At 44.0% G+C, this 19825-nt stretch overlaps 1 pseudogene; it reads left to right on the top strand.

Annotated features, from left to right (window-relative positions):
- Positions 1-3695: 3695 nt before the first annotated feature.
- On the top strand, positions 3696-3788 carry LOC115469798 (annotated as a pseudogene).
- Positions 3789-19825: the final 16037 nt, after the last annotated feature.

The following is a 19825-nucleotide window of genomic DNA, read 5'->3' on the forward strand; positions in this document are numbered from 1 at the left end:
CCTCCACCAATTTCTCATCATGAAGATTTTATAGTGCATTTTGTTTCTTGTGGAATTGTTATCCTGTTTGACTCAATGCCAAATAGCATAAACCCTCCACCAATTTAATCTACTGTATCACTACAATATAACCTGTACCATGGAATCAGAATGTTCCATTGGTTAGCCACTTTCCACAAGATATAGCAATTATGCTTAATACTTTAATCAATGCTATACTGTCTAAATCTCTGATACAATTCTTTAGACTTCCAGAATTTGCATACAGACATTTCCCAATCTAATTTTTGCTTGTATGGGGGGGGGGGGGGGGGGGGAAGAATTTGATATACTGCCTTTCTGAGGTTAAAATCATGTGATTTATGTATTATATGCAGGTACTTATTTTGTACCTCGGGCAAATGGATAGTTAAGTGACTTACCCAGAGTCACAAGAAGCTTTAGTGGGAATTAGGCCCAGTTCTTCTGGTTTTTAGGCTGCTGCACTAACCACTAGGTTACTCCTCCACTCCATATATAGCTGATAACAATTATTTGGAATGATTCAGCTCTCTCTGCTCATTTAACTAAAGGAACCTGAGCTATCTTTGCCTTTTAATGCAACCTTTTTATCAGGTATGATCAGAGCTGCCATGGGGTCCTGATTTTTGAGAGGGAAATTTTAGTACCTGCTTCCAGCCTCGCCCCTCTCTGTCTTGGTCCCTCCTACTCTACCTCATGGCTCCACCTCCTAGTACACCTCAATATCACAGCCATTCCAGTAAATATTTTATTTACACGAGTGGCAGCAGGAATGGGTAACAGGGAATGTTTCAGTTCAATTTATTAAAGTCCTGTCTAGCATCTATTCCCCCCAAGGGTATAACTGATGCCAGCCCTCCTGCATATGCTCAGTTCAGGCACTAGAAAATAGAAAATAAGATGATACCTTTTTATTGCACTGCCTAATACATTTTTCAATTAGCTTTCAGAGGCCAAAACCTGCTGTCTCATGTCAGGTGAGGACAGTATACTGCTGTTATGGTATCATCTCCTGATCTGAGGAAGGAAATGTTCCTGATCTGAGGAAGGAAGTGTTGGTTTCTGAAGGCTAGTCAAAAATCTATTAAAATTAGTTCAATATAAAGGTGTCACCTTATTTTCTATTTTGTGTTTTATTTGTATTTATTAACCTTTATTAACATAGCTACCATATTACATTATCCTAAATTACATTTGTTGTCTGGCCATTTATTTTTTCTTAATTATGTTGGTCCCTGTCTCTTGTTTCTCTTTGTCTGCTCTTAATTCTCTTGCTAGGGTTTCCTATTCATTTCTCATTTTTCTTTCCTTTTTCTTTCAGATTTTTTTCAATTTATTCCTCTGTCTCTATCTGTCCATATTTAATTCATTCTTACTATCCAGTCTTTAATTTCCATTTTTTTCACTTCTTCATCTACCTATGGCTTTTCATCTTTCCCTCACCCTTGTTCTCCCCTGTGCCTCTTCCTCTTATTCTCCAGTCTTTCACTAACTCTATCCTCTCCCCTTTTCCATTCATTTCCCATCTTTCCTTCCCTACTCTTCCATCCAGTGTCTTCTCTCTTTCTCCCCATCCTTCCAGTGTCTCCCCTCTTTCTCTCTGCATCCTCCCATCCAGTGTCTCCTCTTTTTCAGTACCCTTCAATCCAGTCTTCCCTCTCACTCCTTACCCTTCCATCCAGTGACTTCTCTCTCTCCCCCCCCCTCTCTCTCTCTCTCTCTCTCCCCATCCTTCTATCCAACATCTACCCTCTCTTCCTATCCTTCCATCCAGTGTCTCCATCTCTCTCCTCATAAGTAGTCAAGCTTATGATAATAAGGTCATTTTGAATTCCTCCCCAATGCTCAAAGAGGAACGACAGAAACAAAACTGCCTTACCGCTGCAAAAAATAACACCAGGTTGGAGCAGGCATTAGACTGTTAGAGGATTTTTCATGATTCTCATGCTTCTCTCGTGAATCTTTCTGCAAAATCTGCCTGTTTTGATTGCATTTGGAAGCAGAAGGAAGCCCATGAGCACTGGTTATGAGAAATAGTAGTCCCGAGCGAAAGCACACAATAGTGTCTGTTTTCTATGTCTAAATTTAAAGTGTGCATGCTAAAAAAAATGTTAAATACCCAAAGTGAAAACACATATTGGTGTCTGTTTCCTGCATCCGAGCCAAAAAAAAATGTAAACACTTATATTTAGGCCGCAGAAAACAAATGCCAATGTGTGCTTCATGATCAGATTTTGCCAGGTGTATATGCAAAGGAGCTGAGCTTACCATGGAACTGTTCTGCACACGCATCAAGCACACTCCTCCCGTTGAACTCCTTAATGCTGAACGCTATAAGCCTGCCTATATTTGCATCTCATTAGCGTTGAGCATTAGGGTGTTGTTCTGCGCTGTTCCAGCAGTATTTTTATGGCTCTATTTGGAACAACACCAGAGGTTTGAGCACTGGGGCCTCAGTAGTTTTCCAACAAACAAAAACAAAGCCTGGTTCCTATCTGATCACAGGAACTTCACAGTGTGCACAGAGAACCAGCTTAAACTCAGCCATTATGTGAATTTATTTGCATCCTCAAAAGCTGCTTCTCTCCTTAAATCATTCCTTCAAAGTTTAGCTGACAAACACATGACTATGTTACCTTGTTTCCATGGGAGTCCTGTTCATGATTGGAGAAGCGCTGGTAGGAGTGTCAAAGGTGAGTCACATTGCAATGTTGCCTTCCATTTATGGGAGTCCTTTTTGTAACTGGAATTGCTGACATCATTTCAAACCAGTGGCGTAGCCACAGGTGGGCCTGGGTGGGCCAGGGCCCACCCACTTAGGGTTCAGGCCCACCCAACAGTAGCACACATTTAGTGGTAGCTGGTGGAGATCCCAAGCTTATCTGCTGAAGACTTCCCCCTCATGGTAAGCCAAGGTGGAAAGATATTTTTGTGGTGGTGGTGGTGATGGGGGGGGGGGGAACACTTGGTGCCCACCCACTTCTTGCCTAGGCCCACCCAAAATCTGTTGTCTGGCTATGCCCCAGGCTGGAGCCCAGGCCATAAATTTGGGAGGGAACCCCAAAGCCCATCACCAGACTGCACTGCCTTCAGCTTCCATGATGCTCGTGGCTCTCTCTGGCCAGGCCGCCAGGGGACCAAGAGCAATTGCTCTAGTTGCACTCCAACACCATCCCTGACACATACCATGTTTATATTTTGCACAGGAGGAAATGGATTTCTTTCTGCATCTCTGGCATTGTATTATATGCAAGGTCTGGCTTTTTGGAGTTTTGGTTATATTTATGTTTATACTTTTTAGTCAATTATTCTATATTTGGCATTTTTATTCCATGTGTGTGATTGAGGTATTCTGTTAGCATGAATTTTCTCTGTAGCCTTCTGTAGTAAGTTTGGTTTGTTTAGTTTTCCCAATAGATGTATTGATATTTTACGGCCCCACTGTAATATGTAGGGCAATGCCTTTTTCATAGGTAGGATCATTCTTTTGGAAGTTAATGCTGGCATTGTAGATTTGCACTAGTGACATTTTGTTTCAAAGATTGTTTTATTTACTATGTGGCGGCTGTTGAGATTACGGTGAGTTTTATGGGGAAATGTCCTAACTCTGCTGTGTACCCATTGGGGGAGGGACAGGGGGTTCTGTGGATGCAGAATTTATTTGCCTTTAATACTAGACTATACTTTCTGGGATCATTTCTATAGTGTGTAACTGGAAAGAAATGTTGAAAAGTGTTTGTTCTTGCTATACAGGCTAAGTATGTGTGTTAGGGACTCAAGGCTCAATGGAGGCGGAAGAGTGCAATCTCTTGTACTTCCCCATGAAGCCTGCACTGCTACCCTTATTGAAGTTATTGGGAGTGGGGTAGAGCTGGAGCATGGGGTGGGGTATCAGGTGGCAAGTTTTTCAATTTCAAAAATGTTGGCAACCCTGGTGCCCACCCATCTGACCTGTTGGCCCACCCAAAAATTGCTTTCTGGCTACGCCACTGTTTCAAACAGGTGTAAATGTCTGACATTACAAGCACCTGATGGGAACTTCAAAAGTGAAATACAGTGCGATGTGCAGCCACAGGCATGTTGCAGTAAGAGTGTGCAAAAGGGGCACACTTTGCCCCTTTGGTGCTTCTTTGGAGCCACATCAGAGACATGGAACAGAAACAACAGTATTGTCCATAATTGTTAAGTATTTCAAGATTATTTCACCAATGAACACAACTGTAGCTGGAGTGTAATAGATATTCATAAGTTACCCAGCACCCACAATAGGCTCCCCCTAAACACACTGAGCAGTAAAATTTGCCCTATTCCTGCAAGAAAAAATAATACCTTGAGTGCAGTGGCTGAATTGTATAAGCAGCAGTGGCGTAAATACGTGGGGCCTGAGGGGGCCTGGGTCCCCATAGATTTGGCCCTGGCCCCCCTGCCGACGATCCCCTTGAACCCCCCTCCCGCCACCAACCCTCCCCCGCTGCCGCCGCCCGCCCCGCTGCCCCATCAGATACCTTGTTTGCTGGCGGGGGTCCCCGAACCCCGCCAGCCGAAGAGAGTCTTCTTCAGCACCAGAGTAGCACTTCGTTCAATGAAGTTCCTGGTGCGATCAGCTGTTTCAATACCTTACGTCCTGCACCGTGCATGTAGCCGCCAGCAAACAAGGTATCTGATGTGGCGGCGGGGTGGGCGGCGACGGCGGGGGAGGGTTGGTGGTGGGAGGGGGCTTCAAGGGGGTCGTCTGCAGGCCAGCAGGGGGGTCCAATGTGGCGGCAGCGGCTCTGGGGGGGGCGGCGGCTAAACAGTGCCTCCCCACCTCGGGCTCTGCCCCCCCCCCTCCCGGCGAGGTCTGGCTACGCCCCTGATAATAAGGGGATAATTTTATAAGTCCCTGAGAAACTAATGTAATAAGGGAATTATTTGCAACAGAAAACTATGTGCAATGGATTGCACAGACATAAACAAAGTAATCAATAAAATCCAGTGGTAATGAAGGTGTTAGGTATTAAACCTAGATGCAAAGAAGTGTGTACTGTCTGAAGGCATAATGCCTAGGGGGCCCATTTACTAAACTGCAGTAAGCACTAACACATGCATACTGCATGCTATAAGGCACTACTGTGGAATGCGCTCAAGCATCCTGTCGTAGTTCTGGGATTGGAATGCTAAAAATATAACATATTTTTTAGCATGGGGTATATTTGGGGGTGGAGAGTAGGTGTGCCCTGAGATAACTGGTAAATCACCACATGCTACCAATTAGCAAAGGTTTAGCATGGGAACCCCTACTGCCTAGTAAATTGGTAGTGGTAAGGGCTCACGCGCTAATGGCCGTGCACTAATTGGGAAATTAGCATGTGGCCATTATAGGGAAAATTGAAATTGTAGCCATTTTACTGCCACGTTAAAAGTGGCCTTAGAGTACAGGAAACCACAGACTAAAAATAATGCAGGCCACTTTTCAGCACGTCTTAATAAAAGGGCCCCTAGGTTTCTAACACTGTAGGTAAAGCACATAGTCTGAGCTAGAGTAAAAGGTTAGCTTTCTTTTCTGTGAATAGCATTGGTGAGTGAAGTTTCTTTTTCTATGCAAGCATGAAGTACCTGCAAATTTTCCTAGTTTTGCTCAAGGGGATAGAAGGGTTTGAAAAAAGACAGGGGGGATGAAGTCATTATCAGGCTTATTTTCGAAAGAGAAGGGCGCCCATCTTCCGACACAAATTGGGAGATGGGCATCCTTCTCCCAGGGTCGCCCAAATCGGCATAATCGAAAGCCGATTTTGGGCATCCTCATCGCGGGGACGACCAAAGTTCACGGGGGCGTGTCAGAAGCGTAGCGAAGGCGGGACTGGGGCATGCCTAACACATAGGCGTCCTTGACCGATAATGGAAAAAAGAAGGGCGTCCCTGACGAGCACTTGGGCGACTTTACTTGGTCCATTTTTTCTTGCGACCAAGCCTAAAAAAGGTGCCCGAACTGACCAGATGACCACCGGAGGGAATCAGGGATGACCGCCCCTTACTCCCCCAGTGGTCACCAACCCCCTCCCACCATAAAAAAGAATTTAAAAATATTTTTTGCCAGCCTCTATGTCAGCCTCAGATGTCATACTCAGGTCCATGACAGCAGTATGCAGGTCCCTGGAGCAGTTTTAGTGGGTGCAGTGCATTTCAGGCAGGCGGACCCAGGCCCATCCCCCGCTACCTGTTACACTTGTGGTGGTAGATGTGAGTCCTTCAAAACCCACCAGGAACCCACTGTACCCACATGTAGGTGCCCCTCTTCACCCACCCCTTAGGGCTATGGTAGTGTTGTACAATTGTGGGTAGTGGGTTTTGGGGGGTTGGGGGGGTTGGGGGGGCTCAGCACCCAAGGTAAGGGAGCTATGCACCTGGGATCAATTTGTGAAGTCCACTGCATTGCCCCCTAGGGTGCCCGGTTGGTGTCTTGGCATGTCAGGGGACCAGTGCACTAGGAATGCTGGCTCCTCCCTCGACCAAAGGGCTTTGATTTGCTCGTTTCTGAGATGGACATCCTCGGTTTCCATTATCGCTGAAAACCGGGGACTACCATCCCTAGGGTCGACCTAAATTTCTCGATTTGGGTGTCCCCGACCGTATTATCAAAATGAAAGATGAATGCCCATCTTGTTTCGATAATACGGGTTTCCCCGCCCCTTCGCCGGGATGTCCTGCGAGGACGTCCTCAGGAAACTTGGGCGCCCCTTTCAATTATGCCCCTCCATGCTACCAAATGTGAGGTTAAAAGGAAGGTGCTGTGGTTGTGAAATAAGAAACAATGTTCTGAATTATTGAAATTTAGATGATACCATGCCAATAATCGTTATCTGCAGAATATATTTGACATTCTAAACATATACATCCAAAATGCATCTCTTCCAGGTGATGATGATACTAACAATATCTGTACAAAATATTATTCTGCTGCTAATGCATGTCAATGTGATGTTTCCATGGCAACCAGTGTGCTTTCCCATTATTGTGTATATGCATTATTTGCATATAAGTTTGTTTTACAGCATATCTATATCTATCAATATACATATGTATATCTAGATAGCTAGATATAGATATATAGATATAGATATTTTAATGCATATGTTATGAAACTGTACACTGAGATTCTGGAAATTGTTGCTGATAGAACAGTGGTTAAAACAGGCATTCGAAAAGGTGAGTCCATATAATAAAGCAAGTCCACATGTGAGAAAATAAATTGTTCTCCTAGCTTGGCTGTAATGAAAGTTTTTGCACATGAGAAAGCATTGTTTTAACTGAGATTGAATTTGTCTGTTAGCATAATGCTTTTCCTAAAGAAGTTATCCTCTGTGATTTTACATTTCATAGCTAATTCAATGAAAGACTAAAGAAGTGGATATGTAAAAAAAAACCTATTTATTTATTTATGCCTATCTCATTAGATTATATTAATGCCCACTCTATGGTAAATAAAACTGATACTATTACAGACTGGATTACTGAGGATCACCTGGGCCTAGTTCTCATCACAGAGACCTGGTTACAATCCAAAGACGACCCAGTGTTAAATGACCTCTGTCTTCTAGTACATTTAATCCTGCACCTCCCCAGAATTAAGAAAAAAGGAGGTAGAATCGCTGTCCTGTATAAATATTTCTTAAAATAAATCTATTAACAGAGCATTCATCACCCTCCCTCAAAATTCTTGCCAGTAAAGTTGATGATGAAGCCCTTTCCAATCAAATATGCATTGTATCATTCTATAGTCCCCCAGGCAGCTGTCTCATTACCTAGGAAGTCTTTATAGTTTTTATATCCAATATTTGCACAAATGTTTCAAATAGAAAAGGCGGCTGAGGGGAGATATGATTGAGGTCTATAAGATAATGAACGGGTTGAAGTGGAGCGTCTGTTTACGCTTTCCAAAAATACTGGGACAAGGGGGCATGCAATGAAACTGCAGTGTGGTAAATTATAAAATGAATTGGATGAAATGTTTCTTCACTCAATGCGTATTTAAACTCTGGAATTCGCTGCCGGAAAAGGTGGTTAAGGCAGTTAACTTATTGGACTTCTAAAAAGGGTTGGATGGCTTCCTGGAGGAAAAAGCCATAGAATGTTATTGAATGGACAAGGGAATACAGTATTGCTAGGATGGGCGGGACAAATTGCTTATTCTTTTGGCCGCTGTTGGTGACAGGGTGTTGGGCTCGATGGACCCTTGGTCTGTCCCAGCATGGCGATGCTTATGTACTTATAATCTTAATTGGTGATATAAATCTACATTTGGATAATTCAAACAACCCAAATACAAAAGAGCTCACTAAGGGGCCCTTTTATAAGGGCATGCTGAAAAATGACCTGGGGTAGTGTAGATGCATGTTTTGGGCACGCGCAGAATCATTTTTCAGCACACCTGTAAAAAGTGCCTTAAACTTTTTTTCCAAAAATTGCCGTGCGTCCATTTTGGGTCTGAGATCTTAACGCCAGCCATTGACCTAGCGGTAAACTGTTATGCGGTAAATGGGCAGCAATGACCTACAGGTGTCAAATGCCACTTGGTGCGCGGCCAATACGCGTGTCAGAAAATAAAAATGATTTTTCAGACATGCGTATTGAACGCGCACCAAAAATGAAATTACCGCAAGAGCCATGCATTAGTCAGGTGGTAACTCCATTTTGGCACACGTTGGGTGTGCATAGACGCTTACGCAGCTTAGTAAAAGGGCCCCTAGCTTCCTATGTTCTTGGCCAACTGCCTTATCTTCTCATAGTAAAGGTCATCTGCTAGTTCTATTTGCTTTCAGATGTACTAATCCAGATATATACTACATTAATAACTGCACAGGGATAAATATCCCATGGTCAGATCACAATAAATTAATTTTCACCATTAATTGGAGGGAAACAGATACAAAGATTAAAAAATCTAACAGACCAATATTGTATACTACGAGAGGCAAGGTGAATACCATAGTGTTCTGATCCCAGTTTCTAAATAGCTTCACTACTTCAACATACAACCAAAATGATTTCTTATCTCATGCCAAAAGGTCCCGACTCACTTGAAACTTAGTGCTGTTTTCTGTCTTGCTCCCTGGACCATAGGAAGGATAAAACTGACCTCACCCTGTAGGCTGCCTGGAAAAGTCCTTTGGCTCCCTGTGTGTGGCAGGTTTCTCCTTTTCCTCTCAGACTCCATGCTGAAGTTTCACAGCTGGCTCCTGGGCAAGGCATTGTAGATAGACTACTTCTGCAGTATACATGTGTTAGTGCTTACCGCAGCTTAGTAAATGGGCCCCCTAGGCATTATGCTCCACTGTCAGTCTGTATTTGTTGTGAGAAGCTATCAGCAGTAAAGCTGGAATGCACATTGCTCTTCTCTGGAACTATCTTAGTTGAAGCTGTCCAGTACTAGTTCTCACTCAGCACGGTACATAGCCATAGTTCAGTTCCTTTAAGAAGTACTGAGGGCATTATCCTCTAAGTGATACTCAGAGGAACTACATCTTGGATGACAAAGTAACAGACATCAGAAAGAGTTTTTTCTGTCTCTCAGTCAGTGTCTCTCATATAGTGCAGTGGCGTTCCTAGGTTGGCTTCCACCTGGGCAGATCGCCACTGAGATCGCCGCTGCACATCTCCCCAGTACATCACCGCCCCCCCCCCCCCGTACATCACCTTCACCCCTCTGATGTATCATCTCCTAGGGGTGCAGGAAGCAGTCGTGCAGATGTCAGCTCTGCTGGTTTCCTGCCCCGGAGCAGGGCACCGGTGGAGCTGACAGCCACGCGGCTGCTCCCTGCACCCCCTTGCAGTGTGCACCCAGGGCAGACTGCCCCCACCACCCCGTCCTTGATACGCCACTGATATAGTGCACATCATATTATGTGTGGAACAGTTTGGATTGGATGAGCTGGGCAGACAAAGACTGCTGGCATGAAGAGTACACATGGACAGTAGATGGTAATTGTCATTGGTTTGGTACAGGAATGCCTGCATATGATATAACAAGCCAATTAGTGCCAATAATTGGGCCCTATCAATTATTGGTGCTAATTGGCATTAATTAAAATCTACATGCGTAAAATCAAAAAAGTGAGCATGGCCATTGGAGGGTCATGGGCGGATAAGAGGCATGTATATAGGACACCTCTTTTTGGGACTCCACGTGTAGATAATGTTTGGTATGGGTGGGTTTCTTGTATATGGTTCAGATGTTCAGATGGTTCCAAAAATCACAGCTGCAGAAGTCTAAGAAAACAAAGTATTTGTCTATTTCCCATTTTACAATGAGAATATATGTATATGCAACATTATTTTCCTGCTAGTTTTTGAATCCCCTCTGAGCAACTCTAAATTTTATAAAAGTAAATTGAGCCAGGGCTTTAAATTGGGATTGTATTGCCTTCAAAGTAAAAAAAAAAAAAATTCTTTGAAGGCAAAATCCCAGTTCAAAGCCCTGGCTCAATTTACTTTTATTAAATTTATAGAGTTGCAGCTTAGTAAATTAATTGACACCACTTATATATAAAAGTAGTTTCTTTGTTTTTATTTATTTATTTATTTTATTTGTTGCATTTGTATCCCACAATTTCCCACCTCTTTGCAGGCTCAATGTGGCTTACAATACATCGTGGATAGTGGAAATGAGAAGAGAATGAACAATTGGTATTACAGAAGGATTTTGGGTTACATGATAATGATAAAGCATAGTAGTGAAATAGCAAGAAAGCATTATAAGACAGTTCTGGATACATGTGGGGTTTCACATGTTTTGTTCTTTGTGATATGTCTTGTCGAAAAGATAGGTCTTCAGTAGTTTGTGGAAGCTGGCTAGTTCAGTAATCGTTTTTTAGGTTGCGCGGTAACGAGTTCCAGAATTGTGTGCTCATATAGGAAAAGGTTGATGTGTGCATTAGTTTATATTTTAGACCTTTACAGTTAGGGAAGTGAAGATTAAGGAATATGCGGGATGATTTTTTGGCATTCCTGGGTGGTAGGTCTATCAGGTCTGACATGTAGGCTGGGGCATCACCATGGATGATTTTGTGAACTAGGGTGCATACATTGAACACGATACGTTCTTTCAGTGGGAGCCAGTGTAGCTTCTATTGTAGGGGTTTAGCGCTTTCATATTTTGATTTTCCGAATATGAGTCTGGCTGCAGTGTTCTGGGATGTCTGGAGTTTTTTGAGTATTTGCTCTTTGCAGCCAGCGTAAAGTGCATTACAATAGTCTAGATGACTGAGTACCAATGATTGAACCAAGCTACGCAACACGTTCCTTGGGAAGAATGGTCTTACTCTTTTTAATTTCCACATTGAGTGGAACATCTTTTTGGTTGTGTTTTTCGCGTGACTTTCTAAAGTTAGGTGTCGATCAATGGTAACTCCAAGAATTTTTAGGGTGTCCGAAATTGGTAATTCAGCTTTGGTGTGTTGATGGTGGTAAATTTTACCAGACTACTATACATATGAGTGCCAGCATTTATATATGGAAGTTACAAAATCTCCGCTTCTACAGGTTATTCACCAGAACTAATATGTGGAAGCTGACATATGACGATTCTCTTTTTTTCCAGGTGTATTTTTAAAAAATTTCTAGGTCCACTGTATTTGCACACAAATACACGTATATTTGTCAGTGTCTTTATAAGCATTTTACAAAAGACTCCATGGTGTCACGACTGTGGTCGTGACTCCACTTTTCAGTCACAACTTGTCTTCCAGTTGTCCGCTTCAGAGGTGGCTTCAGTCTGTTCTTTTCTTTGCATTGTTGCCTCTGCTGCTACTTCCTGTGTGTTCCAAGCCTCATTCTGGTGTTCAGTATGTTTCTGTCAGGCTTCTCCCAGGAGAACTGGGTTGTGAGCCCTTGGACCACTGCCGTGGAGCGGCAGTGGCAGGCAAAATAACCTCCAAACCAGCGACAAGGCAAAACAGGACTGAAACCCCGGACTGGAGTTGCAGCAGAGGCAAACAAGCAAGAACAGGCAGAGCAGAAACAGTTAGACTTCACCTGCGCTTGACCGCCGTTCCCCAGGAATTGAGCCCCCAGGTGCTGGCGGCCAGCAGTACTTTCAGGACAGGGCAGGAACTGGATACCAACAGGGAACCCAAGGGATCTAGAATACCCAAGGGAGGCTAGGCAGAATACTAGACTAAGACCCTCAAACAAATACCACACTAGGTAGACGCAGACAGGGTTGGAATCAAGACAGGGGTGCAGGGCTATGGCTGGAGCTCCAGTAGCTGAGAAATACAGGCAGAGGACAGGACTATGGCTGAAGCTCCAGCAGCTAGAAATACAGGCAGGGAGCAGGGCTATGGCTGGAGCTCCAGTAGCTGAGAAATACAGACAGAGAGCAGAGCAATACTGAAAGCTGCCAAGCAGCCACTAAGAAAGAAACCCAAGCCAGGAATACAGACCAGAGGCAAGACTAGGAAATAAGCAAGAGAACCAAACTAGCTACACACAGACTAACTAGAATAAAGCTACACACAGACTAACTAGAATGAAGCTACACACAAGCTAACTAGAATTAAGCTAGAAACTCAGACTAGAACTGGACTAGGCAGAAGTGCACAGCGCACCCCAACATACCAGGGACCTTAGACGATGCAAAGGCAAAGCAGAGAGTTTCCAAATGGCTAATAAGCCCAGCAGCAGCTGAGATTCACTGCAGCAATCACCAGGCAGCTACAGGTGCTGTGCAGGCTCAAACAATACAAGCAAGCCTGGCAGGCCGGAAGGTCCGGACTGGACTGGGCTGAAGTCTGGAACGGGAAACAGCACACAGACAATCCAATGCAGCCACCAGGGCTGGCCGCCATAGGGCAAGAGGAATACAAACCAAAACACAGGCAGAAAGCATACTGAAGCACAGAGAGGCTTAGCACACACAGGTGCAGTATAGTGGAGTAATCAGAGCCATGCTGGAAGCAGCCAGCACACAGAGACAGAGACAGAACTAACTCAGGAAGAACAGACAGAAGCCAGCTCAGAAGCTGACCGCCGGAAATAAGGTGAGTCTGAGAGGGGTCATGACCACAGACATGACAGTTTCAAGCCTCTTTCCTGTAGTGCTTCCACTTCCTGTGTGTTCTAAGCCTCACTCTGGTGTTCAGTGTGTTTCAAGTCTCTTTCCTGTAGTTGTGACATCATCAGTGAAGGCCCTCATAAGGAAGGTGAGGACATTCATTCAGGGCCTTTGCAAAGCCAAAGGCCTCCAGATTTGTCAGTGTGCTTATGTAGCACTTCTGCTATGTGCCCTAGTCAGCATGCTTATGTATCACTTCTGTCTTGTTTCCTAGATAGTGTGTCTGTGTGGCACTTCTGCTCTAATTCATCTGTTTGTCTGTGTGCTAGTGTTAGTACTTCTGTTTTGATTATTGCCCGTTTGTTCTGTTGTTTGTTTGTGTGGCCATGGGGCTCAGCCTAGAGCTCTGTCTAGTCTGCCTTGCCTAGAGCTCTGCTTAGTCTGCCTTGCCTAGAGCTCTGCCTAGTCTCTTCTGCCTTCTGCCATTGTGTTTGGGTTCCAGTTTGACCTTGTGGCCCGCATGAGAGGGCTCTGTGTGCATGGGTTCCTGTTTGGCCTTGCGGCCCAATTGAGTGTTTTCTCTTCTGTCTTTACTTGGTTCTTTCCCTGTGTTCCCTGCCTAATCCAGTCCTGGTTTGTGTCTTGGTACAGCTTGTGTGCTCTGTGCACTTCTGGTCTGTTTATGCCTGTGTGCTTATTGCACTCCTAGTCTGCTCCAGTCCTGCTTGTTTAGTCCAGTCCTGGTTGGAGGGTTTGCCTGCTGCTACTGTTCATCGACAGCAGCCCAAGAGATCATGTTGTTCCTGAGTCCGTGACAGTTTCTTAAGACCCTGAGACCATGGCACATGATCAGCAAAGCCTAAAGGGAAATGTGAATGTCCTCATCTGGGTGTCACATTTCCCACATTGAGCTTCTATGCAAAATAAGGCTTCAGAAGTTCCAGATACTACTTGTACTTTGATGATATTTTTATAAATTTTGACTGAAGAAGAGATATATTCACTGGTCTATCTATCTATTCAAATTCAATTTCAATCATTTAGTTCATATCTATCAGTCCAAATAATATAATTTTATTGCTAAAACTTAGGGCCCTGTTTACTAAACCACACTATAGGGATGCTAACATTTTTAGCGTGCACAGAGAAACCCATAGGAATATAAAGGTTTCACTAGCGTTTAGCATGCGCTAAAAATGTTAGCGCACCTTAGTAAACAGGGCCCTTAATATTCTCCTTATCACACAAAGGTCCTAAAGCAATTCTCAAACAATTACACAAAGAAACAGAATTGGTAGATCACCCTCAGTGCATAAAATAATATATTAATACAATTGTTCAAGTTAACTAAGGGGCCGTTTTACTAAAACCATCTTAAGTGCTGTGCTAAGGCATACCCTACAGACCCAACTTAAATGCCTGTACCCTGCAACACAATGAAACCGAAGCTTGTAATGGACATATAATAACTCTTCCTCTCTACGATTCCCTAATATGTCTGTATACACAAACCTTATTCTACCACAACATTACTGTATTTGTTCATACCGGAATTGGCGAACGCCTTTACGGTACTATGTAAGCCACATTGAGCCTGCAAATAGGTGGGAAAATGTGGGATACAAATGTAACAAATAAATGTGTGTTTATGCAGGTAAAAAGGTTTACTGCAAAACATGTTAAAGCATTTTGCAGTGATTTGTCTGGCAACATACACTAATTGCATGATATTAAAAAAAAACAATTTGGGAGGGGGCATGTCATGGGCAGGGAAAGGTGCATGGAAGTCCTATCTAGCTAGCGCGTTCACATGAGCATTTTGCACCTCCTAAATAGTAAATGTTCCGGTGTTAATATTTTTGCAGGTCACATGCACTAATGCAAAAATTAGTGCAGAACCTGCAAAAAAGAAAAAAAAAGCTCTGTTTTAGGAATATACTAGAAACGGGCTTAGCGTGTGTCAAAGTCCTGCATTAAAACGCACTAAGCCCATTTCTTAGCGCATCTTACTAAAAGGCCCCTAAGTGCTTTACCAAATAACCAGTTTGTCATTCCTTTCTGGAATCGCAAATGATTAGCTTCCTCTCTTGTGTAACATTTTTTCATTAATTCATTCCTGCCTTCATTAAAAAAAAAAACCTTTTGAGTTTAGACATGAGAAGGCTCAGAGACAAACGACAAGCTACATCCCTGAAGGTGGTGGTTATTTTTCCAGATGAAACATATGGACTACACATTGAGTTTAATTCTTTTTCACTTTCACTGACTTCCAATGATCTTTTTAGGAGGTTAAGAGGCATATTTTCAAATCACTTAGACTTACTAAGTTACATGAGGATGCTAAGAGCTGTTTCCTGTGAAAGTAGTTATGACATTATTTGAAACATGTGATCTTTATTCAGTATCTGTACCATGAAAGTTTCAAGTAGAAAGGTAATCAGAAAATAGTTTGTCATTTTTCTAAAAGAAAGTCTCATGTTTATTCTCAATGGATATTTCCAAAAGGATTAAGAAGCATATGACCTACTAAACATCTTTTCCCACAGACACAGGGGACGTGATTTACTAATAGTTCTTCTCTTATTCTTTGAGAATGAGAAAAATGCTGACGATGTTCAATTCTTTTTCCCTTTTGATGATTCTATTGTGAAATATGAAGATCCCTTGAGAAAGTGCTATATGGAATTGCATCTTGGCTGGAAGAGAATAGACTTCATTTAAATCTTTCCAAAACCGAGGTTATGATTATAGGTAGAAATATATCACCTGACACCCCTGCTCAGAGCAGTATATGTGGTTACACAATTAACATAGTCAGCCAAGTATGCAGCTTAAGTGTGATTGGCTGGGTGTGCCCCAAGAACTCTGTTGAAAGCCTCTGAGAGGGTCGATATTCAGACCATGGGAGGCAGCCTAGCTAACTCTTGTGGTCAGAAGTGAGACCGGATATTCAATGTCAGACTGTTTCCAGTGACTGGCATTGAATAATCAGTTTATTTTTAGCCAGTTAACATAACTGGCCAAGCCAATACTCAGTGCAGACCAGTTAAGTTTAAACCAGCCAAAGAGGCCTGCTATTTCAGTAGTCTGATTGGCTGCCAAGCGTAGCTGGCAATGCACTGAATATTAGCAGATAATCAGTTATATCATGTGATATAACTGGTTATCCACGAAGTGCCGACTGTGAATATTCAGCGGGAGATAACCAACTATCTGCTGTTGAATATTCATGGATAGCCAGTTAAGCGCTATTTAACTGACAAGGAGCCATTCCTGGCTGGTTAAATAGTGCTGAATATGAGGGGGAATGATACCAGCAGATGACTTTTAAGAAGAGTCAACTGAATTTAGCAGTGGACTCAGCCTCGGATTGAGTTGCGTCCAGGTTGTAGGGGAGGGGTGGAATTTTTTGATTTGGGTTATTTGGGAGAAGTAGGGGAAGGGATGGATAAGGTAATTAAAAGGTACATGAAGGTGTGGGGATTGGGCTAGCTTGGATGCGTTACAAATAGATTGTACACTAAAGAGTTAGGGATTTGAAAGGGGGAAATTGATAGGCTGCTTTGCAAGGTGCTGTATCTGGGGAAGAGGGGACTAAGAAGAAGAGGTGTTAAAAAAAAAACAGGATTGTGGAGGGGGAAAAGGATGAGCACAGAACCAGGGAGTTGGGGAATTTGGCAGGATACAGTTGTTGGGATGTAGGAAAGATGTTAGTACACAAATTATTTATATACTTTAAAACAGGAACCTTCAATGGATGATAATTCACAGACCTAGCCTTAAAAAAGGGCAGAAAGCCATTTAGTGTTAATTTAAAACCATATAAACATTTAAAGCTTATATACATAAAGTAGAGTCAGTGAGGCTCTTCTCATGGTGAGTTGTGTAGGTATGGCTTCACAGGGTGTGGAGGTTGTTGGGAAGCCTTCTGGATTGGCAGGCCTTGATGGTGGTGCTGGTCTTATAGCACTGCTATGTGTCTGTGCAGGCTAGGTGTGATGTGGCCCTCTGAAAGGCTTCAACGGTGCAGGCTAAGGAGTCTGTGGCTCGGATTCAGGACAGGTCTCTTGGAATGCAAGCGTGTCACGGTTGTGGCCATGCCCATATGTCCAGACCTACTGTTTTTCTGTATCTAGCTCTGCGACCTCTCCAGTCTACCTTTTTTCCTGTTGTTGTTGTTCTTCCTGTTAGCCAAGCTTCGTTTTGGTGTCCCTGAAGCCAAGCCTCGCTTTGGTCTCCCTGCTTCTGCTTCATTTCCTACTTGTGACATCATCAGCCTACACCTTTATAAGGACCCAGGGAGCTTCCAGCGTTGCCTTTGCAACAGGTCTATTTTTTCCTTTTCTTGTTGTACTGTTGTTTGATTCTGAGGGAACTGGTCTTCTTATTAAGCTGTGCCTCTGGGCACAGCCCTGAGCCCTGTGTGTGTGTGGTTTTGGTTTGAATCTGTATGGATTACTTTCCTGTTAGGTTTGCTCCCAAGCGAAGCCCTGTTCTGTTTTTCTGTGTGTGGTTTTGGTTTGAACCTGAATGGATTACTTCCTTGTTATCTAGGCTCTCCAGCATAAGCATGTTCTGTTTCCTTGTGTGGTTTCCCTTGTTACCTTTCACTGTTCAGAGAGCTGGTTGTTGCCAGCCCAGCTGCTTTCCTTGATTACTTTGCTTCTGTGCAGCTGTGTGTGCTCTGTCTGCTCTGTCTCTGCTTGTCTTTCTTTTACCTACCCAGCTGTGTGCTGGCTGAGTTCTGGTAAGAAAATTGTTTGTTTTTCCTTTTGTTTGCTTTGAACCTCTGACTGCAGTGTAAGCCCCGCTTCTTTCTGACTTGTGTATTTGAAGCAGCCCTTCCCTTTAGCATGCTTTAACTCTTTGTCTCCTGTGTTTGTCTCCTGATTCTTGTGAGCATTGCTCCTTATCTGATTTGTGTATATAAAGGCAGCTTTCCTTGTTTGCTTGCTTTTCCCCTTGTCTCTAGTGTCTGTTGTTTGACTCTGTGGCACAGCCTTGTGTATTCCTATAAGTGGCTTCCCTTTATCCTTGAGTGCTGTGAGCACAGCCTTGTGTATTCTTATGAGTGGATTCCCTTTATCCTTGAGTGCCATGTGGCACAGCCTTGTGTATTTCTATGAGTGGCTTCCCTTTTTCCTTGAGTGCCTGGTGGCACACCCTTGAGTATTCCTTTGAGTGGTTTCCCTCTTCCCTGAGTGCTGTATAGTTCAGCTTAGAGTGTTCCTTCATGACTGGCTTCCCTTATCCTTGAGTGCTATGTGGCATAGCCATGAGTGTTCCTTTGTGTGGCCTTGTCTTGAGTTTTCCCTGTGTGATTTCTGTTTGAGTCCTCTCTGTGAGGTTTCTGTTTTGAGTTTGAGTTTGCTCTTCTGTTTAACTATGACTACTAGTGCTGCCCTGAGTGGCCTCTCCGTGTAGCACGAGTGGGCTGTTCTTCCATTTAGCTGTGTCTACTAGCATAGCCCTGAGCATCCTCTCTGTTTGAGTGGGTGGTTCTTCTGTTAGCTGTGACTACTAGCTCAGCTTTGAGCTGCTTCTCTGTGTGGCATGAGTGGACAGCTCTTCCTTTTAGCTGGGACTACTAGCTTAGCCCTGAACTACCTCTCTGTGTGATTTCTGTTTGACAAGGTTAGGGCTATTCATTTATAGCTGTGGTTCTAGCACAGCCCTGAGCGTTCTCTCTGTTTGATTCTGTTTGTGTTTGAGTAGGTGGTTCTTTTGTTAGCTGTGAGTACTAGCTCAGCCTTGAGCTGCCTCTCTGTGTGGCACGAGGGGACAGCTCTTTCATTTAGCTGGGACTACTAGCTCAGCCCTGAGCTACCACTCTGTGTGATTTCTGTTTGACTTGGTTAGGACTATTCATTTATAGCTTCCACCTCCCGGGGTTACTCTGCTTTTGGGTTTACACAACTAAAGGAAATGTAATTCCTATCAGCCAGGGGCGTAGCCAGACCTCAGTGGGAGGGGGGTCCAGAGCCCGAGGTAGGGGGGCACATTTTAGCCTGCCTCACCCAGCTGCTGGTGGGGGTCCCCAACCCCTGCCAGCCGAAGTCTTCTTCAGCACCGGTCTCCGGCGCATTTGCTGATCTGTTTCTGTGAGTTCTGACTCCTGACGTCCTGGGTGCATGTAACGTGCATGACGCGCATGCAGGACGTCAAGAGTCAGGACTCACAGAAACAGATCGGCGAACGCGCCAGACACCGGCGCTGAAGTAGACTTTGGCTGGTGGGGGTTGAGGACTCCTGCCAGCAAAGGTACCTGGCGGCGGCAACGATGGGAGAGGGTTGGTGGTGGTGGCGGCGGTGGGAGGGGGGTCAAAAGTGGCGGGGAGGGTCGGCGGTGGGGGGGCTCGACAGCTGGGGCAGACTAAAATGTGCCCCTCACCTCCCGCCGAGGTCTGGCTACGCCCCTGGCTGATAGGAATTACATTTTCTTTAGTTGTGTAAACCCAAAAGCAGAGTAACCCCGGGAGGTGGAAGCTGCTTGTGGAGTGTCCAAACACCCTCTATGTGAAGTTATATCAGAGCTTTTGACAGATGGATCTTTACTGGGAAGAGGAACAGGGTTGGTTAGATACACTAGAGTTACTTCAGAGAGGGATTCTGGCTTATGTTTTTTTTTATGGCAAGCTAGTTTCACCTAGGTTCCTACTAAAGAGAGGTCACACAAAGACCGCAGCACTAAGGGAGTTAGCCTTTCTTATTGATTTGTTTAAAGCTAGTTAAGTTAGTAGGTATCGAAGCACAAGACTGAAGATCCTGCTTGCA

Source organism: Microcaecilia unicolor, chromosome 4 (genome assembly GCF_901765095.1).
Source record: "Microcaecilia unicolor chromosome 4, aMicUni1.1, whole genome shotgun sequence".
NCBI classification, from domain to species: Eukaryota; Metazoa; Chordata; class Amphibia; order Gymnophiona; family Siphonopidae; genus Microcaecilia; species Microcaecilia unicolor.